This window comes from Arvicola amphibius, chromosome 6 (genome assembly GCF_903992535.2).
Source record: "Arvicola amphibius chromosome 6, mArvAmp1.2, whole genome shotgun sequence".
In the NCBI taxonomy this organism is placed as follows: domain Eukaryota; kingdom Metazoa; phylum Chordata; class Mammalia; order Rodentia; family Cricetidae; genus Arvicola; species Arvicola amphibius.
In genome coordinates, this window is record NC_052052.2 from 6,781,298 (window position 1) to 6,805,595 (window position 24,298).

General features: G+C 48.5%; 1 protein-coding gene across 4 annotated transcripts in view; it reads right to left on the bottom strand.

Annotated features, from left to right (window-relative positions):
* Ctnnbip1 (catenin beta interacting protein 1) overlaps nt 1–24,298 on the bottom strand; it is a 49,120-nt gene that overhangs the window by 24,538 nt on the left and 284 nt on the right. The window contains exons 1-2 of one of the 4 annotated variants that reach the window (XM_038334838.2): nt 23,036–23,116; nt 1,170–1,254 (exon numbers count right to left, since the gene is read on the bottom strand). The exons of 1 other annotated variant lie outside the window; for it this stretch is intronic. The gene's annotated coding sequence lies outside the window, so the exon portion shown is untranslated. Of the gene's footprint in view, nt 1–1,169; nt 1,255–3,929; nt 3,950–23,035; nt 23,117–24,298 lie in introns of those variants that run through there. 2 more of the 4 variants (XM_038334839.2, XM_038334837.1) reach the window with 2 other exon arrangements.

The following is a 24,298-nucleotide window of genomic DNA, read 5'->3' on the forward strand; positions in this document are numbered from 1 at the left end:
CCTCTCTTTCTCTCTCTCCATAGCTCTGACTATCCTGGAACTCCCAGAAATCTGCCTGCCTCTGCCTTCAAAGTGCTGGAATTAAAAGCATATGCCTGCCACCATGCCTGGGTTAAATTTTGTTTTGTTTTGTTTTTTTGATTTTCAAGACAGAGTTTCTCTGTACAAAGCCTGTCCTGGAACTCGCTCTGTAGACCAGGTTGGTTTTGAACTCACAGAGATCCGCCTGTCTCTTTTTCCTGAGAGCTGGGATTAAAGGTGTACGCCACTACTGTCCAACCTGGGTCAAAAGTTTTTAAAGCATAGGAACAATTTTTTTTTTTTTGGAAAGGAGCTATGCATAGTGGCACACACCTACGATCCCATTGCTTGGGATACAGAAGGTAAGGGATCAGGACTTCCAAAGTTATCCTCAGCTACACAGCGACTTTGAAGCCAGCCTGGGCTACAGCAAACCCTGTTTCCAAAACACAAACAGGCAACACAGGTGGACACACGGAGAGGGGAGTTGGGATGCGGTTTAGTGGTAGCATGCACAAAGCCTGAGTGCCACGCACAAGGCCTGAGTGCCACGCACAATGCACCACAGTAAGGAAACAGCTCTGCAACTTCTAAATGCATCCATGTTTTCATAGGGTTTATATCAGATAAAAAACACAACATGTAGCTTATAGAGTTTACAGAAAATATTAACCCAGGGCAATCAAGATAGCTCAGCAGGTAAACACACTTGCTACACAAGTCTATTCCTAGAACTCATGCATAGGTGAACAGAGAACTAACCTCACATGGGCATTGGCATTGCCCTCTCCCTTTGCCCCCCATATGGGACACAATAATAAAATATTTAAATCCAGAGTCTGCTCAATCTTAGCCTGAAAAATTAGCAGCATGGTGACACTGGCTCTAAGAATCCACACATCAAGTAGGGCATCTCTGCAGTACAGCATGGTTACTATACACAAGGCCTGGGCTCAATGCCCAGCAGTGCAAGGAAAAAAAAACAGGAAAGAAAAAGAACCCTCGTATTGGAAGAAACAAGTATCGTATGGGACCATGGAGGAAGGCAGAGAGATGGGTGAATCTGATGTGTCAAGGCTTCCCCCACCTCCCTCCACAGCAGCACTGTCCCATGGCCACACAACAGAGCCTTCCCCCCAGGTCCTTACCTGCTTCTGGAAATGAACTTCAGGCAAACCGATGCTCAACTCTAAGGGGAGGGCTGCGACTGAGAAGAAATAAGAAGGTGCCGCCCTGTGGAAACATAGAACATGGTCATGGGAGGAGCCAGAAGGGCCCAGAGGCTGCTGCAGCAGGACCTGGTGCACACCCCCACGCGGAGGGAACAGAAGTGCTGGCATGTGGCCATGGGCTCTGTCATAGTCCAGAAATACCTGTGTGTCAGGCAAGCCCAGGGAGCCTGCCCCAACACCTAAGACAGGGTGCTGAGTGTGCACCAGGCCTGTCATTTCCGGCTCAGACCAGTCTGCCCGCTAACACAACACACACCTCCTTCTCTGGGCCAGTCACCCTGTCTAGAGACATGGGACCAGAATGACTCACTGTGACAGTGATGGGCAAGTCCTTGCATCTGCACGAGATGACCTCCCACCCACCAAACACCTCAGACAACAAGGCCAGGTCCTCATCTTCTGCCTCCTGTGTGTTCCAGCTGTGTCCACCTGTGTGTGTAGCTGGTATCTGCAGAAGGCACGACTGAGGCTTATACTCTGACTGGCCTGGCTGCAAGTCTATACCCTAGGAACATCTCTTCTAAGAACCAAAGAACATGGCTTATCTGGCCTTTCCCCACCAATCTCATCACCTGGCTAATATGTGTTAACTAACCTGGTGGCAGTGTGGCCTACTGAAGGGACCTGTGACAACCACTTCAGGGCATTGAGGGTTTTGTGAGCCTCTATATCTCACCAAGTCTCAACCCTGCTCAGCCCTGCCAAGCCTGAGGGCAATGGCTTCTGAGGCAGATGCAGGAGGGACCAAGGCAGCCTGGGAATATCTCCTTATCCCCTTTCTGTAGTCAAAGCTGCCGAGAGGCTAAGGGTGGCAAGCTTCTACAAGGGGATCTTCGCAAACACTGTGAGTGTATGTGTGTGTGCACACCTCTGAACACGCATGTGGAGGTGACAGGAAGTGCATGTTTCCCCCTCTTCCTCTTGGCCTCATTCCTCTGAGACAGGGACTCAAACTTAACCTGAAGCTCACCATGAGGCTGGCTGGCTAGCTGGCCATTTTTTAGGATCTGCCTATCTCTGCCCACCCCCACCCCCAATGGATTACAAACACATGGCCATTTAATATGGTGCTGGGAATTCAAACTCAGGTCTTCAAGTCTATAGTACAACTGTTTTTAGCCACTGAGCCATCTCCCCAGCCCCACACAGTGGAACTGCAAGACGGCTCAGAGTCTCTGAGTCTCTGAGATGGAAGTGCCAGCATTCTGCCCGACACCCCCACCCACCATCCGAGCAGCCCTATAGGAACAGGCCATTTATAGCAATTAATTGCTTTCTTCTTCCTCCAGATATCAAAGCTCTGAAATACCAAGGAACCCTGGGGAACTTTCCACCCAAGCCCTCACATTCCTTCAGAACGAGATGAAAGGAGAAGAACCTCCTCCTACTTCTGAGGGGCTTTCATTTCTTCAACTGCAGAGACCACTAATTATCCCTCCTGTCCATGGGGCGCAGGACCTTCCAAGGAGGGGAGGACGACTGTGTGGCTTTAAGTGAAGGCATCAGAGGGCAGGGCTGCCCAGGCCTCCCAGCCAGCTAGCCTGTTTGTCAGGCCAATGGTCCCAGACTACAAAGAGAGAAACTAAGGCTCATGGTGCCATGGCCCTGTGCAGCACCAGACACCTAGCGAGCTCCAGGAGCTGGCTTCTTTCCAGCCAGCTGTCGCTGACCAGCAGCAGAACCCAAGGCTGCTCACCACTCATGTGGTTCATTTCACAGTAGATCAGAAGGGCTTGAGCTGTGTGCCTCACAGGGTAGCCATGGGATGCCGGCTGCTTCCTGCACTGGGGCTGCAGGGTGGCTAGGCCTTACCACTCACTCTGCTACCACTGCTTTGGAATTCTGTCATTTTCTTTTTTCCTTCCTTCCTTCCTTCCTTCCTGTTTTTCCATTTTTTTCAATGCTAGGGATTGAACCCATGCTTCTAGGCAAGCACTCCAACAAGCTACATACTCCTCCTCCTTTTTCTTTTTTCTTCAGACAATATTTCTCTGTGTAGCCTTGGCCTTCTCTGTATAGCTGTCCTGAAACTTGTTCTGTAGACCAGGCTGGCCTCGAACTCACAGATCTACCTGCCTCTGCCTCCCAAGAGCTGGGATTAAAGGTGTGCACCACCACGCCCAGCTTTCTCCTTCTTACAGATAGGTTCTCATATAGTCCAGGCTGGCTTACTTGATCTTACTGCCTAAAGTACTAGGAATACAGACACATATCACCAAGATACTTTCACATGTTTGGGAGCTTTTTAGAATTTTCTTGTCTGTGAGTCATCTAATGATTGACTGATTGATTGATTGTGCTGGGATCAAACCTAGGGCCCCATGAATACTAAGCCAACACTCTATCACTGAGTTATACACCCCCAAACCCATTTTGGAATTTGTAATAATGTATTTTATGTGCATTGGTGTTTTGCCTGCATGCATGTCTGTGTGAGGATGCCAGATCCCCTGGAACTGGAGTCACAGACAGTTGTGAGGTACCATGTGGGTGCTGGGAATTAAACCTCTGGAAGAGTAGTTAGTGCTCTTAACCACAGAGTCATCTTTCCAATCTCTGTAATATTTATCTTAAATAAAGAGTCCATCATTGGGCCTCATAAATTATATGGCTGATCCAAAATGAAAGGGGTTTCCCAACATGCCAAAGGCCCCACAGTCTTATACAGACCACTACCTGGACTCGAGGATTTATCAAGCTGTTCCAGTCACACCATGCTCTATTCTGGGCTCAGGCTGTGGGGATACAGAAAGGGGGCATTAACACAGGGCCTTCTTTGCCAGAGATAGCCAAATGGCTGAGGAAATCATATTATACACAGCCAATAGCACAAATAAAGATACTGTGATGAGCCACAAAGATAGGTTAAAACACAAACATTTCTAGAATGCCAAGCAAAGATTACAGATTGTACCATGGATGGCCTCCCTTACTCCAGGAGATCTGAGGCAGGAGGAGGAAAGACCCAAGGCCTTAATTCAAAGCAGTGTGTGTGTGTGTGTGTGTGTGTGTGTATGAAGCACAGGAACTAGCTCTGGGAGAAGTCACTGGACCTGGGTCTTGACAGATGAATAGGAGTTAGCTGGAAGAGAAAGAGGAAGGTGCAGACACAGGCACTAACAACAATTACTGGCATCTATCTTCTCGACAGCAGGCACTGAGAATACATAGAAGATCGACTTGCGATGAAGGGAGACAGACACCATGCAAGTCATACTCAGGACAATATGTAAACAGAGACTGTTCACTTGTTTCCTGGCTGCCCAGACCTGAAATAATCACACAGAAACTATATTAATTAAAACACTGCTTGACACTTCTTATTAACTAACTCTCACATCTTATATTAGCCCATTGCTATTATTTTGTATTTTACCTCGAGGCTAATGTTCCGGAGGTAAGGTTCTGTCTGGTGTCTGTCTCCTTCGATGGCTTCATGGTGTCTCCCTGACTCCGCCTTCTTTTTTCCTCTATCTCTGTTTGGAATTTTTGCCTTGCTCTATTCTGTACTGCCACAGTCCCAAAGCAGATTCTTTGTTAACCAATGGTAATAAAACATCACAGCATACACAGGGAATCCTACATCAACAACGCTTCTCTGACAGGGTGACAAAGAACACAGAAAGAAATATAAGGCATCCTGGGGACATGCTTCCCAGAGCTTGGCCTTTTGAATGCTGTTAGGAGACTACCTGGGCCCCAGTGACAGCCCAGAGGACAAGCTGGACAAGCAGGACTGAGAAGCCTACAGAGAGATGACACAGACTCTTCCTTCACATAGAGTAAGCACACAGTGAACATCTCCAAAGATGCCTGGTACCAGAGTGGAGGCACCAGGACCTCCTGAGCATTACTAGACAAGCATGGGGTTCTGGGGGAGAAGCCTTGTGAGCCCATACAGGTGATAACACAGGAAGGCCTGGGCTGCCGCAGACACACCCAGAACAGCAGGAGAAACCTGAGGCCCAAGGTGTCTGGGGCTTCCCTGAACCAAACCCAGCTTGCCAGAGCGTCAAGCCCTGGTCTAGGGTGACCGAGCTAAGAGGCCTAGGTAAAGTCCAAGCGTGCATGAAGAAGACAGTGGGGAGAAAGGACTCCAGGAGAGGATCTCTTGCCAGGGGAACACACGAGCAAGCAAGGACAGCTCTGCTGTGTGCCCTCTACCCACTTTGCCTCAGTCAGGCCTCACTGTTCACCTGTCACTAACCCAGCCATCACGAAGAAGCCCCTCCCGCCCCAGCTGCGGCAGACAGTGCACAGTAAGGGCAGTTGCTAGCCAGCACCTATTGCACGTGGAGAGTGCTAACCTATCCACTCCTCGTCTTCTTCATGGGTTTCTGGCTCTAAGCAGTCCCCCACCCCCAAACTCAGCACTAGTGCTGACAGCCACCTCTCTGTACCATTTCAGGAGCAGAGCAGAGACAGTCCTATTTGTCCTTATACCTGTACGGGTCCACTCCTGCTAGGTGGCCACTGTACTATTTGCTGGAGACTAGCCTGGGTCTTGTCTGGAACTACTCTTAATCTTCCTTTTGCCTCTTAAAGGTGGGGCCAGCTAAGAGTGTGTTTGGGGGTGATTCTCAAGCCACATCCACGTAGTCCAAAAGAACAAGGGAGTCAGGCTTGGCGGGACAAGTCTAGAAGCCCAGGACTAGGGAGGTGGAGGCAGAGTCCAAAGTCATCCTCAGTCATCTAGGACCTGAGACCAGACCAGTCCAGGCTACTCGAGAACTTGTCTAAAAAAAAAACAACAACAACAAACATATAAATGAACTGACTAAATCAAGCAAGCAAGGAAAGAAGAGAGTGGTCTACACATGAGAAAAGGTACAAAGATCACAGTACAAAGACAGAAGAAAGCAGAGCACAGAGAAACCCGGGGAGGAGGCACACACAGGAAAAGGAGGACCACCTACAGGCATCAATCCCTTGTGCTAAGCCTGCATGGATCCCACCTGCGAACACACACACACACACAGAGAGAGGAGAGAGAGAGAGAGAGAGAGAGAGAGAGAGAGAGGAGAGAGAGAGAGAGAGAGAGAGAGAGAGAGAGAACGAGCGAGCACTGCTGGGGCTGTGGGCTAGGATGACTCCAGTGTCAGGGAGGCCTTTCTAAGTGAACACACAAAGGCCATTGTTTCTGGGAATCGTCCCAGGCAAAGCCTGAAACAGGAAGGCAGAGGTCAGCTCCCAAGCTCAGGTTTTCTCCCAAGCAGAAGCAGCCCTGGGGCTGGGGACCAGAGGAAAAGGAAATGACCACTTCAGAGTCTGCAGAATGGATATGCAGGCCCTGACTGCTACAGTACCAGCACCCTCTGCCTCCACCGCAGGTCAGGAACTAAATGGGAGACAGATTGGCTGTACAAAGCTCCTGTCTCCCCACACAATCTCCAGTCAAAGGTGTATGGGAGGACAAGATCACTGGTTATCCAGCCAAGGTCACTGGTCATCAGTTCAGAGTCTGCTGCCAGAGGAACCCAGCCCTTGTCCTCCTACAGGTGAAAAGGAACTGAGTCACAGTGGCATCCTCCAGCCTTCTACCCTCTAACTATGTGATACATGGGGGCAGGAAACAGAGCAATGCCAAGGCAAAGAGGCACCCCAAATATTACCTAACCAACACCAGTGAGTCCAAACAGGCAGGGAAGGGTCCAACAAAGTGGGAACAAGAAAACTTTGTGTCAGGCCAGTGTAGGGCTTTGTGACTGACTGCCAGGCACCAGGGCAGGACACTGGAACTTGAAGACATACCCGGTCCCTGACAACAAGTGGCCTTGGGAAAATGTGTGCATTTACTCCATCAATACGTGCACAGGGTGAAGGCAGAGGCACTGAAGAGTCTTAGAGGAGGATGGTGACAGGAAGTCCCCAGGTTGGGGACCACTGTGCTGAGAGACCTCAGGACCCACATTCTGTGGGGGAAGCATGAGGGTGCACAGTGGGGTTCTCACAGGGACAGCCTTCTCAGACTCCTGACCTGCAGGATGAGGATGACAGCAGCAAACAGGAAGTCAATGTCACACCACTGCAGGCCTGTAGGCCTTGGGAGGCTGAGGCAGAGGACTGTAATTTCAAGGCCTGATTAGGCTACAGAGTGAGTCAAGGCCAGACTTAGTGAGACTGTTCTAAGATAAAAAGTTCTCTTTAAAGAGGCTGAGGAACGGGACCACCACAGCAGAACACACCTATAGCGTCATACATTAAATATATATTTAAATATATATTAAAATAAAAATTAAATAGAATCATATAATTTCAAAATAAATATATAATAAAATATAAATTAAATACAAGTTAAATAAGTAAAATTAAACTATGTATATTATATATACATATATATAAAACTTATATTAGTGGGAGAGAACTCTACAGGCTGTCCTCTGCTTCCACACACAGTACACACAAATAAATACACATAAAAATTTAAAAATCTACATACTTAAAATCTCCAAGCTTCTTTCTCTCCATTCCCCAGCTGGTTCACAGGAATGGAAGGGATGAGGATCTAGAGAGGACTCCCTTCTACCACCTATGCCCCAATCACTGGGGATGTTTCACAGGGGTCTCTGGACATCACCCTGAGGACGGTTAACAGGCTGGGTCCTCGTTGTAGGCTGCCCTGTGTGCTGTAGGATGACCACCAGCATCCTCTCCCTACCAGATGCCGGTACCTCCTCTGCAGGTGTGACAATCAAAACCATGTCTGCTGGGAAGCAAAACCATGGCCACTTGAGAACGTTATATTAAACAGGGTGCGGGCAAAGCACTTCCCCTAGCTCTGCAAATAAGCCACACAATCTCTGTCACCACCAACCCTGTAAACTGCACCATGATTATTTGCACGGGACTGCTCAGCTTTTTGAGCCTGAATCAGGATTTGAACCCAGGTCATTTGGGCTCCTCTGTCACCCTCCTGTAAATCAGCAAAAATGTGTTCTGGGTCAGGGAGAGGGAGGAGGGCTGCATTACGGCTTCTGCTGGAATCCCACACAGGGCAGCACCTCAGATCCTCTAGGGACATAATAAACACGGGCGCCACAGAAAAATTCCACCTGGGGCTGGAGAGATGGCTCAGTGGTTAAGAGCACTGCCTGCTCTTCCAAAGGTCCTGAGTTCAATTCCCAGCAACCACATGGTGGCTCATAAACCACCTGTAATGAGATCTGGTGCCTTCTTCTGGCCTGCAGGCCAGGCAGACCACTGTATACTTAATAAATAAATAAATCTTAAAAAAAAAAGAAAGAAAAATTCCACCTGCTCCATTCTCAGCAATTAACCTGCAACAACTTGGCTCCTGATGACCGCTCAGGCAAGTTACGCAGTTTGCAGGGCGCAGTGCCATTCTTGGGAAATGAGTTTGGGATTAGGAATTTGTCCCAAGGATGCCAACCCAAATTCAAACCTGCCTCCAGTTCCTTCCTGCTGTATGAAGCCAGGCCATGCTGCAGAACAATGATAATTACGACTGCTGCTGTGGCATTTTCCAAGTGCCAGGAATGGAATCAGTCATGTCCTACACATTGTCATACTTAAATTTAGTCTTCACAAGCCTGCAAGGTAGAAATTATTTCCATTTTATGGGTGAGGCAACTGAGGATCAGGAGAAGCTAAGCAATCCACCCAAGGCCACAAAGGACTCCAAAGCAGAGCCTGGATTTGAGTCCCTGCTTTGAGCTGAGTCCTACAAGCAGAGGGCAGAGCTACAAAGGACATTACCGGGCAACTGGAGATCATGTAACACGTGAGAATACTGTGTCAGGGCTATTCATGTGGAGTGTAATGATTATACTGTGGTTACATCAGGAAATACATCAGGAAATATGTGGTTAAATCAGGTGTTGCTTGGGGGGTTTTATCTCTTTATTTTTATGTGTATGGATGTTTCCCCTGGATCTACGACTGTGCACAGGAGCATACAGTACTCTCAGAGGCCAGGACCCCCTAGAACTGGAGTCACAGACAGTTGCAAGCCACCACGTGGGTTCTTGGAATCAAACCTGGGTCCTCTGAAAGAGCAGCCTGTGCTCTTAAGCTCTGGGCCATCTCTCCAGACCCATTCGTCTGGTTCCTAAGAAGCACAAGCTCCATGGCATCAACTAACTCTTGGTTGTTTCTGGGCAAGGGGGAGGACGCAGTGGCTCTCCAAAGGCCCTGGCTTCAGTCACATCCAGGATGGCCCACCTTAGTCCCAGTGCATGAGGCTTCATCAAGTAGGAAACAGCTGTGAAGCCATGCAGGAGTGATGCAGTCTCTCTGGGACAGCAGTGACTCTAACTACATGTTTACCCTTCCTAGCCAAGCTGCCGCCTGTCCCAGTCACAGCGGCGCCACTCACGGGGCTTCAGGATAATCCAGGAGCACAGCCCTCATGACTGTCCTTCAGTGAAGGCTCTGACTGTACTGAATCTAACTAGTACTCCAACCTGTCACAGGAGCACCACAGCACAGCAGGATGGGGAGGCCGGAAAGTCCATGAGAGCCCTGGAGATGTATGTGACTCTTCCCTTTTGTGCAGTGAGCCTGGCTCAGTGAAGGTTCCAAACGCCACCATCACATAAAACAAAAGGGCTCCAGGTCCCACCTGGAGACAGATTTCCCAAGACCAACAGGCTACAAAAGAAGCCAAAAGGGCCCCTTTCATCCTGCCCATAGCAGGGGCGGGGACAGATCCAGGCTCACCATTATTCCTTCTACATTGTGGCTCTTGCGGGAGCAATTTCACTTCCCAGGAGACATTTGGCACTGTCTGCCTCCATGTATGCCTACCGGCCAGAAGAGGCACCACATTACAGATGGTTGTGAGCCACCATTTAGTTGCTGGGAATTGAACTCAGGTCCTCTGAAAGAATAGTCAATGCTCTTAACCACTGAGCCATCTCTCCAGCCCGACCAGGCCAGTCTTAAACTCAGAAATCTATTGGCCTCTGCCTCCTGACTGCTGGGATTAAAGGCAAGCATCACCACTGCCCACTTTATATGTAAGGTTTTTTTGAGACAGGGTCTCACTATATAGACCAGGTTGAACTCAAATTCACAGAGATCAGCCTGCCTCTTTCTCTCATGTGCTAGAATGTGACACCATGCTTAGCAAATAAATAAATAAATCAGAAAAATAGGGGGCTGGAGAGATGGCTCAGCGGTTAAGAGCATTGCCTGCTCTTCCAAAGGTCCTGAGTTCAATTCCCAGCAACCACATGGTGGCTCACAACCATCTGTAATGAGGTCTGGTGCCCTCTTCTGGCCTTCAGGCATACACACAAAGAATATTGTATACATAATAAATAAATAAATTTTAAAAAAAAAATCAGAAAAATAAAGAATCCTGGAGGGCATGGGGTATACCTCAGTTCAGAGTGCTTAGTTAGCCTACAGAAGGCCTAAACTGAGCGTGGTGTACACACTTATTATTATTTATTTATTTATTTATTTATTTTTGGTTTTCAATACAGGGTTTCTCTGTGTAACTTTGGACCTGTCCTAAAACTCACTCTGTAGACCATGTTGGCCTTAAACTCACAGAGATCCGCCTGTGTCTGCCTCCTGAGTTCTGGGATTAAAGGCATGTGCCACCACTGCCCAGCTGTGCACACATTTATAATTCTAGAATTTAGGAGGTGAAGCCAGGAAAATCAGAAATTCAAGATCATCCTTGGGTACTAATGGAGTCTGAAGCCACTCTGAGCTATAAGATTATCTTAAAAAGCAAAGTATATTGGGAATGTGCACAAGTGGTGTGAAAACATCATTTTACACAAGGGAGCTGAGCATCTGCAGAATTTAGTGTCCACAGATGGCTCTAAGGACACTAGGCACAACTGTACTGTATCAGAGCCAGGAATCAAAGCCAAGAAAAACCATCTGATGGCCACATCACAGTTGCCAATCACACCCTGCTCTACATACTCCGGGCCTTTGCATCTATTTTCTCAGCCTCAAACATTCCTCCTTCCCACCCTGATCCATGACACCAACCAATGACTGTTCTCTGCCCATGTCACAGTCCTTGTCTACACTTCTGCCTGCACCTCCGTCTACTCAGGTCACTGTGCCCAGAGTGTGGCTGAGAAGAAACAGGAAGTAAGGTTCAAGGCTGTCCCAGGGCCTTGTTCTCAGAAATGCATTACAATGGACTCACACCTCCCATTAGATAGAATTCACAGAAAATACGTAGCAGAAAAAGCCCAACCTTTACTGGCCAGGGCTTTCTCTTAAAAGATTTTTACATGAATGGGTGTTTGGCCTACATGTATATCTGTGTACCGTGTGCACGTATGGCGCCAGATGAGACCAGAAGAGGACATCAGATCCCCTAGAGGACATAAGATCCCCAAGAACTGGAGTTACAAACATTTGTGAGCTGCTACGTAGGTGCTGGAAATTGACCAGGTCCTCTGGAAGAGTAGCCAGTGCTCTTAACCTGAGGAGCCACTTCTCCAGCCCATCTCTTTATTTATTCACATTTAAAAAAAAAAAAAAAAAAAAAAAAAAGACGAGGTTTTCCTGTGAAGCTCTGCCTGGCCTGAACTCTCTATATAGACCAGGCTGTCCTTAAACTCAGAGATTCAACTGTCTCTGCCTCACAGATTTTCGTTTTATAGACACGACTTCACATAGCCCGGGATGGTCTTGAACTGACTACACAGCTGACAGCTGAGACTGTTGGCATCCAGTAAAAGACTAGTCTAGAACACCTCCTGTAATTTTTAGCTTTTTAAGATTTAAAAAGCTGGGGCTGGAGAGATGGCTCAGTGGTTAAGATTCTTGCCTTCTCTTCCAAAGGTCCTGAGTTCAATTCCCGGCAACCACATGGTGGCTCACAACCATCTGTAATGAAGTCTGGTGCCCTCTTCTGGCCTGCAGACATACACACAGACACAATATTGTATACATAACAAACAAACAAACAAATGAATAAATATTTTTTTTAAAAAAGAACAATATATGCTTAAAAAAAGATTTAAAAAGCTTAACTAATGAACTTATTTTTAACATGTGAGGCTTGAATACAACAGATGTGTGGAGTCCAGAGGACAACTCTGGGGAACTGGTTTTCTCCTTCTTTTCTGTGGGCTCCACAGGACACCTCACGGCTCCCTGTATTTCTCAGTTAAGCAGGATCTTCCTAGGTAGCTCAACCTGGTCTCAAAGTTGCGATCCTGCCTTCCAAGTGATGGGATAAAAAGTGTCAACCACTGTGCAGGACCAATTTAATTTTAATTCATTGTTCTTATTTATTTGGAAGTCACAGTCTTGCTATGTCATCTAGGCTGGCCTTGAACCTAAACTCAAATGATTCTCCTGCCTTAGCCTTCCGAACAGCTGGGACTAAAGACACAGGGCATCACAATGGCTCCTTCTTCTATTTGGCACTTCAGATATCCTCAAACATCAAAAGCTGACGGGAGCTTATACGCATGCATGCATGCATATATATATTATATATATTTATGTATGTATATATATAATATCCATATATTCCTATAATTCAATATTAAGCATTGGCTTAGTTTTGTTTAATTCATTAACTTTTGTGATTCTGGACCAACTGTCTGAAAATACCCCCTTGAGCACGCTGTCTTTTCCAGCCCTTAAGAGACTGTGTGCCACTGTCCACAGTAAGGCATCAGGCCCTGGTATGTCAGCAGAGAACAAAGCACACAGGAAGAGGATGTTGAGCTAAGGAAGCTTCTCGACTGCTCCCAACGCTCCAGCTTCTGAGCTCTGTCTCTAGGCTCCAGAGTTCTGACTGAGAACCAGAGAGGTCTCTTTTCTGCACGGGAGGAGACAGAGATGAAGGGAAGAAAGGCGTAGTTCTTTTTTCCCCTCCCTAGAGAACAGCTGGCACACTGAAACCCAGCCAAGTCATGGTCCGAGACCTTAAGTCAGGAACCAGCTCGCCTACAGGATCCGGCTCGGATCTTCCTCTAATCTAAGCTGTCCCAGGACCATCGGCCTGTCAGGCCCCAGAGGGGCGGGTGACATGGAGTCTGGGGCCCTGGCCTATTTATAAGCAAGTCCCTCAGCTCCCCAGAGTGTACAACACCTCTTGCACTGCCAGAGAACCCCAACCCAGAAGGTCTTCTACCAGAATTGGGTCCTGGCAGGAAGTGTCCTAAGCAAGGCCATTAGAAGAAACCTTCTGCTCCGAGAATGGATAGCAGAGGGGCCTTTCTTCTGTGGAGAAACAGTGTTTGAGAGGGGAAGGAGGAAACTAGGATAGTGCTGTGTTTTACATGGAAAGGCCATTCCAGTTTCTTTATGAACTGCATGCGGTCTCCTCGCTGAGCCACAGACCGACTACGTGGCCTTCACCATCATGGGCCAAGCCCACCTCAAAGGCAGGCCTGGGTAGCCAGCCCAAGCCTCACAGGACCATGGGGTCTCTCTCCCCAGACTAATCTAGAGCAGCCTACTGCTTCAGGAATCACCTCCCTGGCTCAATGTTTAAAATTACTGACTGCTCTCCCAAAGGATCTGGGTTCAATTCCCAGAATGCACAGGCAGCTCACTTCCATCTCTAACTCCAACTGAGAGGAACTGATGCCCTCTTCTGGCCTCTGTGGGCACCAGGCATGCACACGGTGCACAGACACTTATATACATAAAATAATCAATCAAACAAATAGAAACATCTTTTCACAGGTCTTCTGCCTTGGCCTCCCAAGCCACCTCCGATGGCCCAGGACGCCCCAAGCCTTCTACCACTGGGGCTAGAATGTTAAATCAATAGGCTGGCCTGTGGCATGAGGGCTCATTATCATTACTTGTGTCCCCAGAGGCAGCAGGCTTGGCCTATGAGCCACCCCATTTCTTTGCCCAGCTTTGGGAATGACAATTCTGCATTCTCAGACCCAGCTTAGAACCTCAGGGTGACCTCCTGGGCTGACTCCTAGTGACCACTCTAAGTTGTAGGGTCCCTGCCTCTTTCTAATGAAGGGAATCTTAGCACGCAGGAACGTGGGAATTTGTGCTAAGATATAGGTACCTACTTCAGTTCTCACATTCCTAATAATGCAGCTGAAGGCCTCCGGGGAACACTTCTGCTGAGCCACAGCCAGCAAGCTTCCCTTTCCTCCGTCCCCAGCTACCTTGGAACAGGACATAATCCAAGGAAGGAGGAACCCTCCCCTTCATTAGCTGCTGAGGACTTAGTTTCCTTCCTCCCCAGCTGCTGACAAGCTGTTCCCAACACAGATGCCCTCGGGATCTCCCAGGTGTTTCTTCAATAACTGGGACATGGTACCAAGAACACTGAAGAGGGGTCACAAGGCCTCGTCCATCCTGAAGGCATGGGCAGTGCTGGCCATGACTCAGGTGAGGAGCGATCAGGCAGTGCAGGCTCCAAGGAGCTAGCTCCTGTGACAGCAAAATGGGGGTAGGATGGGGCTTATAGCCAGGGCTTCCAAGGGAAAGCAAGCTTAGGAAAGTGATCAGAAACAAGACTGGAAGCCACAGGGACTGGCAGGAGGCTTCCAAAGAACTGTCCCTACTGCCAACAGGTTTGGCAATAGAACTGGACACACCCTGGTAATCTAGCTAAAGCCATACCTCCCACATGTAGTGACACCCCTCATTCCCCAAACCACCAAGCCTCAAAAAGGGAGAAGTCCCTGGTGAAACCGGCAAACATTCCTGGTTTTAAATTTAAGTCACTCGCCAAAGATTGTCATGTTTCACAACAAAAGCCTTAAATCTTTAGAAGCCTATGTGTATAGAATGCCAGAGGACCTGTCCTCCTCCGGTGAGACAGCTTGGCAGATAAGAGCACTGATTGGAGGTCTTAGCCTCTAAATGACAGCTCAAAATCATCTGTAACTCCAGTTCCAGAGGATCCAATGTCCTGTTCTGCCTTCTTGGGTACCAGGTACATACATGGTGTACATGCATACATGGGGGGAAAACACTCATACACACAGAATTTAAAGAAACAGATCTTTTAAAAAAGAAAGAGGAACGACCCAGGGCCAATGATCGAGATAAATGAGCACACTGCATCTGAGTGGGCCCGCAGGTTCAGGGCAGTGTCTGATAGCATCCATTGTACTGAGAGGCCTCAGAAGTCCTTGCTCTGCAGAGATCAAGGAGTGAGTGTAACTGGTCACTACCCAAAGTGCAACGAGAATGGACAGCCTGAGGCCTCTCAGGTGGCAGTGGCAGCACCTCCCCAGGAGGAGGTAATCCCAGCTCAGCATTAGCTGTCTGCACCCCATTGAGTTCTGTCTCAAGCTGCAGCAGGCTATGCTGAGAAAGAAGTAGAAATGGGGAGGAGGGATGGAGGGATGCCTCACAGCCAGCTGTTTGCCTGAAAGCCCCACCATCCCTTTTAAAAACCACCTGCACTCCATCTTCTGCCAGTCCCAGTGACTGGCCAGAGGAAGGCCAAGTTCCTAAGCCTGCAAGCACTGTCATCAACATTGACAAAGAAGATGAGGGGCCCCTCTTCCTGAGTCTCGAAATCAAGAAAAGCATAGTTAGGGAAGGATTCACACAGCCTAGCCATGACTGACCTTTGCAGTTCCCACCTTTTGTGGCCTTCATAAAGAAAACGGCACCAATCAGAGGAGAGATTTACCAGGTTTTATACTAGCAGTATTCATATCTTTGTGTGCTTATATCAGCAGCCCCCACTTACACACATGAGACACATAACAAGCAAAAGGGCATTAAATACTTGCCATCTCATAGAAACTAGAAGTGGGTCTTATTTCCCAGTCCTGCAATGGGGCAGAGACAGGGAGATGGCTGGGATGGGTCTCTGAGAAGCTGGGCTTCCTAGGGCAGCATGCTGATACTTAGGTATGGGCAGGACTAACCATCTCCTTGGAAACTGGTTCACGATTGGCCTCATGATTTAGCAGGAAGAACGGGTGGGACCACACAGTGAGAGGTGTTTGATCCATGAAGGACCCTGATCTCCAAAGGAAACCCCACTGGTGGAGTCCAAGGTTGCAGAATAACAGGCGGTAAGCTCATTTGCTTGCTCAGTTTAGGGACAAGGACCACAGGATTCAGCAGCAGGAAACATGTGGTTAGACACTTAGGTGACTCGCAGGCCCGAGAAAGGCTTAATTGGAGCCTGTCTCAAAGCCTACGGCCCAGCTCCCTACACAGAAGAGGCAGCAGAAGTGGGTCACATTCTTCTGACTGCCACAGCATCACCACAGGCTTTAACCTCACTTGAAGAAGAGCAGGGGCACTGAGTGACCTGGTGTCCTTGCTGGGCCCACCTTCTAATCAGAGAGATTCTGCCCCAGTCAAAGTCTGGGGGCGGGGCAGCCCATTAGCCCAGGAGGGCTGCACAATGGCCTCTACCTTCCTCTCTCCCTCCAAATGTGGGAAGTTACCTCTCCAGCCCTTTGCTCCCTCGACCTGGCCAAACTGGAGGGGGAAGGAACACTGTGTGCTTTCATATAACCTGCTGGATCTCCCTCACCTTGACCTCTGAGGAGATGGGCAGGCCTGGTGCTGGGCAGATTTGGGGAAAAGGAATCTTGCCCCCACCCCATTCTGTACATTTGACCTGAAACAGGGGCAATAAATGCATGGGTTTCCGCATGCACAAGCTCCATGATGAACTCCGTGGGCACAGCAGAGGCCCCCACAGCCCACCCACCACCATGCGCCCTTGTCTGAAGTTGGCAGCAGAGGAACCTGACTGGTAGGAAGAGAATCCTGCAGAATCAAGGAAAGGCAATGGCTACTGAAACACAAGAGGTGGCCTGGCATGGCGATACACACGACAGTCTCACACAGCGTGGCGATACACACGACAGTCTCACACAGTGTGGCGATACACACGACAGTCTCACACAGCGTGGCGATACACACGACAGTCTCACACAGCGTGGCGATACACACGACAGTCTCACACAGCGTGGCGATACACACGACAGTCTCACACAGCGTGGCGATACACACGACAGTCTCACACAGCGTGGCGATACACACGACAGTCTCACACAGCGTGGCGATACACACGACAGTCTCACACAGCGTGGTGATACACACGATAGTCTCACACAGAAAGGCAGAGGCAGGTGGATCTCTTGTGAGTTCAGATTGCTCTACACAGTGAGTCCCAGGCCACCACCCCCTTCTTCTTTTTGAGACAGGATTTTTCTATGCAGCAGACCTGGCTGTCCTAGAACTCTCTTTGTAGACTAGACTGGCCTCAAACTCACAGAGATCTGTCTGACTCTGCCACCAACCACCAAAGTAGCCCTTTAAGGGGAAGCAATTCCCTTCCTTCCCGACAGCATCTGACAGCCACTCAGGCTACTAGCTACGTAGCCAAGACTGTTCTTACCCTCTTCTACCTTCTGCCTCAGCCTCCTACGTGCTGGGATCACAGAAATGCACCAGCATGCCCACCATGGAAGCAAAGTCTGACTAACCCTGGCCTCCAAGGTGTTCTTGTGACTATCATTAGATACTAAATGTCACATCTATCACCAGACACAAAGGTGCTGGGCTGTTAACTCTTCCCCTTGTTCTTCTTCCCAGTGATGTGGCACCCGGTCTGTTGTGCACCTCTGAGAACTCTATCCCTGGTCTGTTCCCGAGAATTCAAAACACTCTTGTGTTTTTGACTCACATGACTCCATTAGATAGTTAGCCTTTTGATGATACTTCTGCTATCTACCACAGTGGTCCCAGTACCTACAAGCCAGGTAAGCACTGTATTGGCTGACCTACGTTCCCAGTCCCCAACTACGCATTAACTGAAGTAACAGCTCATTAGAAGAAAGATGGACAAGTAGGAGACAACACTTCTCGATCTCTGTTCTTGGCTTGAATGACAAATGGTATCAGAACAAGATTAGGGATCAGCTTTTTCCGCTCCACATGTGACATCAGGCTATGACATATGACCATCACATATGATGCATGGTTTACACACATCTTGCAGAAGCTTACACAGAACACAACTTTAAAAAACAGACTCAGTCCTTCAGAAACTTCCGAAGGAGGAGAACAATGTTTTAGTGCAGTTATTCCAAGCACAGGAAGGCTTCGTGAAGGACCAGAGCATAACAGGCCTTTCATAACTGAGCAAGTCCACAGCTGGTGCCCAGTCCTCTCTCATAAACCAAGTTCAAGCCTAAGTATCATTATTCCCATTTACCATCAGGGAAATTGAGTAAAGAAAGGTTAATTAGTCCCCTCAAGAGAAAAGGCCTAGGATTCAAACCTTTGCCACAGCCAGAGAGCCAGCTCTCTGTCCAGGATGAGCTGAACCACAATCAAGCTTGCTAACCTTTCCAGACCTCCACTTCCGGTTATATAAGTAGTAATAACCACACATTTCCAAAACCATAGTGAAGCTCAAATGAGACAATGGACACAAACGCCACTGCCACTCTAAATAAGCACACGTCATTCTTACTCTCCTCAGACACGAGCTAGAGGTTGCACCTACACAGACAATGTGACTAATCGCTGCTTCAGACTGTCAATGAAATGCCTCAGGACCCTGAGTGTGACTTACACAACAGGAGACTAGTTTGATCCCTGCTAACACCTTTGGCCTCTCAAGGTTGGCAGGCATGCGGCATCACGCTCATAATGGACAATGGCATGCCTGAGGGAGGTTGGGAGCTGGCCGCTGCATCAGGCCAGATGCCAGCTCAGTTCCCAGTGAGCTGTGCCTCTGCCTGCTTCTCTCTGACTGCAATAAGTTTCCAATTCTGCTCCATTCACAGCAAAGAAGGCCAGTGCTTTCTAGACATCACTGTGTTCTCATCAGGTGACCAGACAGCAGGCGCTCATAGGAGACAGCGTGCCTGACTCCGCAGCAGGCCTGCTGATACTTGGCATGAGTGTAGAAGCGAAGAGGAGTCAGGAAAGCTACCTATTCAATCATGATATATCAGAAGCTCGGGGCTGGGAGAGCACTTGCTTAACATGTGCAACACCCTGCGTTAGACTTAAGCACTACAAAATAATAATAATAATAATAAAGAGGAGGAGGAACATGGGCAGAGAAAAGGGAGGGAGGACTAATCTACATAGCTTAAACCAGAGCTCATATCTATCCCCTGCTGGAGGGCAAGGAGTTAAGGGCTGGCCATGCTCACCCAGTGCCTTAGCACTAGGCAATGCTTGCCAATTTGCAGATTCCAGGAGGAAAGAAAGCTCAGTTGAGTCTCTAGGGCTTGGTCAGCCTAGCCTGTGACTCCTAGATTACCTGAGTGTTATTCAATCAGACCCTGTTGGCAAGAACAAAAGGCTCCTACCCCAACTGTTCTTGCTAGCATCCTGCTTCTTCTCCAAGGATGCATTCAGACATCTGAAAGCTGCAGGAAAAGGTCCCGTGCAGCAAGTCCTCACTGTACAGAATCCATGAGAAACCCACATTCCTACCACAGCCACCATCCAGCCCTGACTCTGCTCACCACACTCCAGCCCCCCATTACTTTGCTGCCTACAAAGCTGTCCCTTTGGCTCACCAGGTCATCATTCAAAAGTCACCCCTCAGAACTAGCTAGACCCTCACACTCATTTGTCTCGGCTATAACCAGGTTTATTCCCTCAACATCCTACGTTCTTTGTTGGGACAAAGTCTCATACATAAAGCTGCGGACAGCCTTGAGCTCCTGATCTCCCTGGGATGACATCATACCCCAGCTCAACACCCCACAGTCTTTCGCTCACTTATTATTTATTTTTTTTTGTTTTTTGTTTTAAAATATTTATTTATTATGTATACAATATTCTGTCTGTGTGTATGCCTGCAGGCCAGAAGAGGGCACCAGACCCCATTACAGATGGTTGTGAGCCACCATGTGGTTGACTGGGAATAGAAATCAGGACCTTTGGAAGAGCAGGCAATGCTCTTAACCTCTGAGCCATCTCTCCAGCCCTTATTATTTATTTTTTGTTTTATTCTTCATTGCTAAACATAGAACGCGGGGCTTCAGGCATACTAAGTGTGTGCGCTACCAGTGAGCTACGAAGCTGACCGACTAGGAGACAGGCTCAGTAGAGGAAGCACCAAGTGGGGCTGGGCAGCAGTTGAGTAGGAGAACCCCTGCCTTGCACATCTGAGGCCTGAAGTCTAGCTTCCAATGAAACTAAAGAAATAACTAGATCTTAAAACTAAACTAAACTTCATTAGACCATGAATCTTGGCTACATCTGCAACACAGTAGTGACGGGTGTCTGGTGTCAGTTATTTTAACTTTTCTTTTCTTTTTTGAAAGACAGTCTCAACTATGTGGTCCTCCCTGGTTGGCCTCATACTCAAACTCACAAAGATCCTCCTGCCTCTTCCTCCTGCGTGTTGGGATTAAAGGTGTGTGCCATCATGCCCAGCTTCAACTAAACAACGATTTACCGAGCATCTGCTGAATTGGACCATAATGAACAGACAAACTCTGCTCTCAAAGAGGTTAAATTCTCGCAGGAAGTAAGAAATTGATGAAAGAAAAATGGAATAACAGGGCTGATGGAGGCTTGGCACGTGAAAGCACTTGCCTGAAGCCTGGTGACCTGAGTTCAACCCCAGACCCCACAGAAAAGAGGGAGAACCAACTCCCGAGTGTTGTACATGCACGCACACACCCCCCACACCACACTAATTAACTTTCTTTTTCCAGTTTCATGTATGTGGTGTGCATGTACATGCATGTTTTACATGTGTGGAGGTTTATGTGCGTGTACATATGAATGAGGTAACCCAAAGTTAATGCCTGGGATTATCTTTGATTGCTCATTCATTGGGACAGGGTCTCTCAAGGCCAAAGCTTCCTACGGCTAGTCTGGCTAGCAGGCTTACTCTGGGGAATTACAGCAGGCCACCACACCCACCCGGCATTGGTGTGGGTTCTGGGGATCCAAACTCCAGTCCTTAGTCTTGTATGGCGAACACTTTACCATCTGTGTCATTTCCCCAGTCCCAATCCTTTAAAAGGCGAAACTAAATACAAGGTACCATCCTGGGCACTGAATAGGTCTCGCTAATCTAACCCTTTCAACAGCTCCACAAGGGAAGAAGCCCTACTTTACAGATGGGGCAAGCTCAGACATGAAGAGGTTAATGATGTTCTGAAGCTCTCAGAGTCAAAGACGGCAGAACCGAGATCCAAGCCCAGGGTCTCGGTATAAAGTTCGCGCTCTAATTAAGAGCTACGTTTCATATTTGTGGAGTGTTAAATAACTCCGTGGTCAGCACCCTCGGCAGCTGTTCTCTGGGGGCAGGGCTGGACAGAGAACAGCCCCATCTAGGAAGAGCTGCTCTCTCCAGTGAGCACAGTCAACGGCAGGCTGCTGGGTTTCCCCAGATCGCTCCAAGAAAGCACAGTCTGATGAGAAAAGACACGGGCACCAGCAGAACCGCTGGCCGTCAACCTTTACACTCTGTGCAGGTCACCGACCTCAAACACTGTGAAAGACACAGACGAGTACAGCGGAAACCGTGGCCTCAGACAGCTCCGAGACACGCATATGTATACACGAAGCTGAAACAGAGGACGTGGCAGGCACCAAAGGAAAGGCACAACCTGCTACGGGATTTCCAAGGAGTCCAGCCCCTAGGTCCCCACTGCCCATGTGTCACCTCTGAAGGCCTCTGTGACATACAGAATTACAGCAGCATAAAGCAAGTTTAATTCTGTTAAATAGCTCAAGTTCACGCCACTCAGGTGTTCCCTCGCTGTAATGAAACCATCCTAACTTACTACTTTTCCTTTTCTTTCTCCCTTCACTTTTTTTAAAATTTTAATCTTTTGATTTTGTTTTTTGTTTTTCTTAACTTCGGAGTCTCTCGATACCTCCTGGCTGTCCTGGAACTCACTCTGTACAACAGGCTGGCCTTAAACTCACAGAAATTTGCTTGTCTTTGCCTCCCAAGGGCTGGGACTAAAGGTCATTAACCTCAAACACTGAGAGACAATTCCAATGGAGACTCTGGCCTCAGACAGCTCAGAGACAAATTTCTTAATCTGGGAGTAGTGGGCACCAAACCCAGAGCCTCACACATTTCCTCTAACTGGGCTGCATTCTTAGCCCCTTCAGTGTCTATGTCCAGCACTTCACAACAGAGGCAGGGCATTTAAAGGCTGCAACCCAAGATGGGAAGGAAGCCCAATGCGTTCTCTCTCCTCCACCTCTAATTTATAAGCCCACAAGCTCTGTTCCATCACAGGGGTAGCCTATCCCACGAGCACACTGCTGTACTATGGTGACTTCTCTCTGAGTTAAGTCATGAGTCCACCAGACTGCAAGACACAGGAGCCACATCATACCTGAGTGTGTCTAACACAGTGCCTGACCCACAGCGGAACCTCATCGAGATCTGCTGAGCTCAACTTGAGTGAAGTCAGATCGGGAGATGTTCTCTACGCTACATGGAACTTGCAGTTCTGTTTTTCAGAGTTTGCTTCCTGGCTCCCTGCACCCAGTAGTGTGTGTGTGTGTGTGTGTGTGTGTGTGTGTGTAGTGGGGTGGGGAGAATAGACAAGGATGGCTCTAGTTCCATCCTTCTACTACCATCACCCAGATGCAAAATCACCACCATCTCTAGCTGGGCAATTTCAACAATCAACTAGTGTCTTTTCCTCCACCTCCACACCCCATAATTCTGTCTCTTTATGGCCGCCAAAGCAATCCTTTAAAACTTAGATTATATCTTAATACCTTTCTGTTTAACAGACTCTAATGGCTTCTAACTCTTTGGATAATATACTATAACCTAAAAATGTATTCTTGTGACCTACAGGCTCTTCTCTTCTCTCCCAACACCCTCCCTCTCTCTGCGAGGGTCTTGTGAAGCCCAGGCTGACCTTGAGCTCCTGATCCCCTTGCCGCCACCTCCCAAATGCTGCGCCACCACATCCAGGCTGTCGACGTCTCTTAGTGCTCTGGCCCCTTCACAGCACTTAACACTGAAATGACTTTTAGCCACGTACTTATTTACTCGTTATTATCTGTCCTCTTTCCTTCTTGGAATGTCATCTCCCAGAAGACAAGGATTGTGTAAGCCTCAGAGCATGGAGTTCGTGAATGAATTTCCATCTCGCAGCAGGGACTTCTGTCCACATGGACCACACTGACTCTACCAGGAAGCCATGAATGACACACTGGCACTTAACAGTTGGCACCTTTATTTGTGATTCAAAGTCCTGCTTTGAATCCAAGGAAGTTCTGGCATCTCCGAACACTTTAATGGCAGAAGAGATCAGTTATCACAGGGTTCTAGCCAGGAACAAGAGCCCAGTGGTTGCTGCAGGGAGCCAAAGCCAACGCACTTGAGAAGTAAATCTCAAGAAAAACTGACTTGCCTCAAGCTCCTATACCATATCTGTGCCTCAATTTACCCAGCAGTTATCTAGGCACACTTCCTTGAGATCTGTGACAGAAGACAAAGTAATTAACAGCTAGGGGCAGTTAGATCCTCAGATAGGAAGTGCTGCATGCCACACGTCTCATTATTTATAATACTGTTGAGGCACAATACCCCTGGGCCTTCCCATAAGCTAACCCGACAGAGATACTGCTTAGAGAAGTTCCATACACAGGAGCAAGCAAGGGCTGCAGGGCCTCAAGAGGAAGGGTGTCCAGAGCTCCAGGCTCAAGAGAAAGGGAAGTGCATCGTTAATGGGGTGGCAAAGAGGAGGGGTTAAGGGCAGTTTGGAGGTCCAAGTGGTTAAACCTGCAGGTTCATGTTCACAAGTACCCTGTGAACATGAGCCATGTGTCTCTCACATATACCTTCTAAAAACACCAGGGAGAGGTGGTACTGGGGGAGCGGACAGTGCATTCAAACTACAGAGGGAGGAAGGGAGGCTGGGCAGCCAGAGAGACCTTGGCAGCATTTAGTAGGGGAAACAAGGAGAGTCAGGATGCTGGGAGAAGGGTGTACGTGAGGTAAAGAGGAGACAGGGCAATGGGACCAGGAGGGTGGACAGGCGATGTCAAGCACACGGGCCCAGAGGGTGAGCAACTGGGACACCTGTGGAGGGGTAGAACCCCAAGGGAAAGGGAAGAAGGTAGCAGGGGGGTCTGAGGCGGGAGGTAGCAGCGCCGGCCGTGGTGGGGACGGCGGG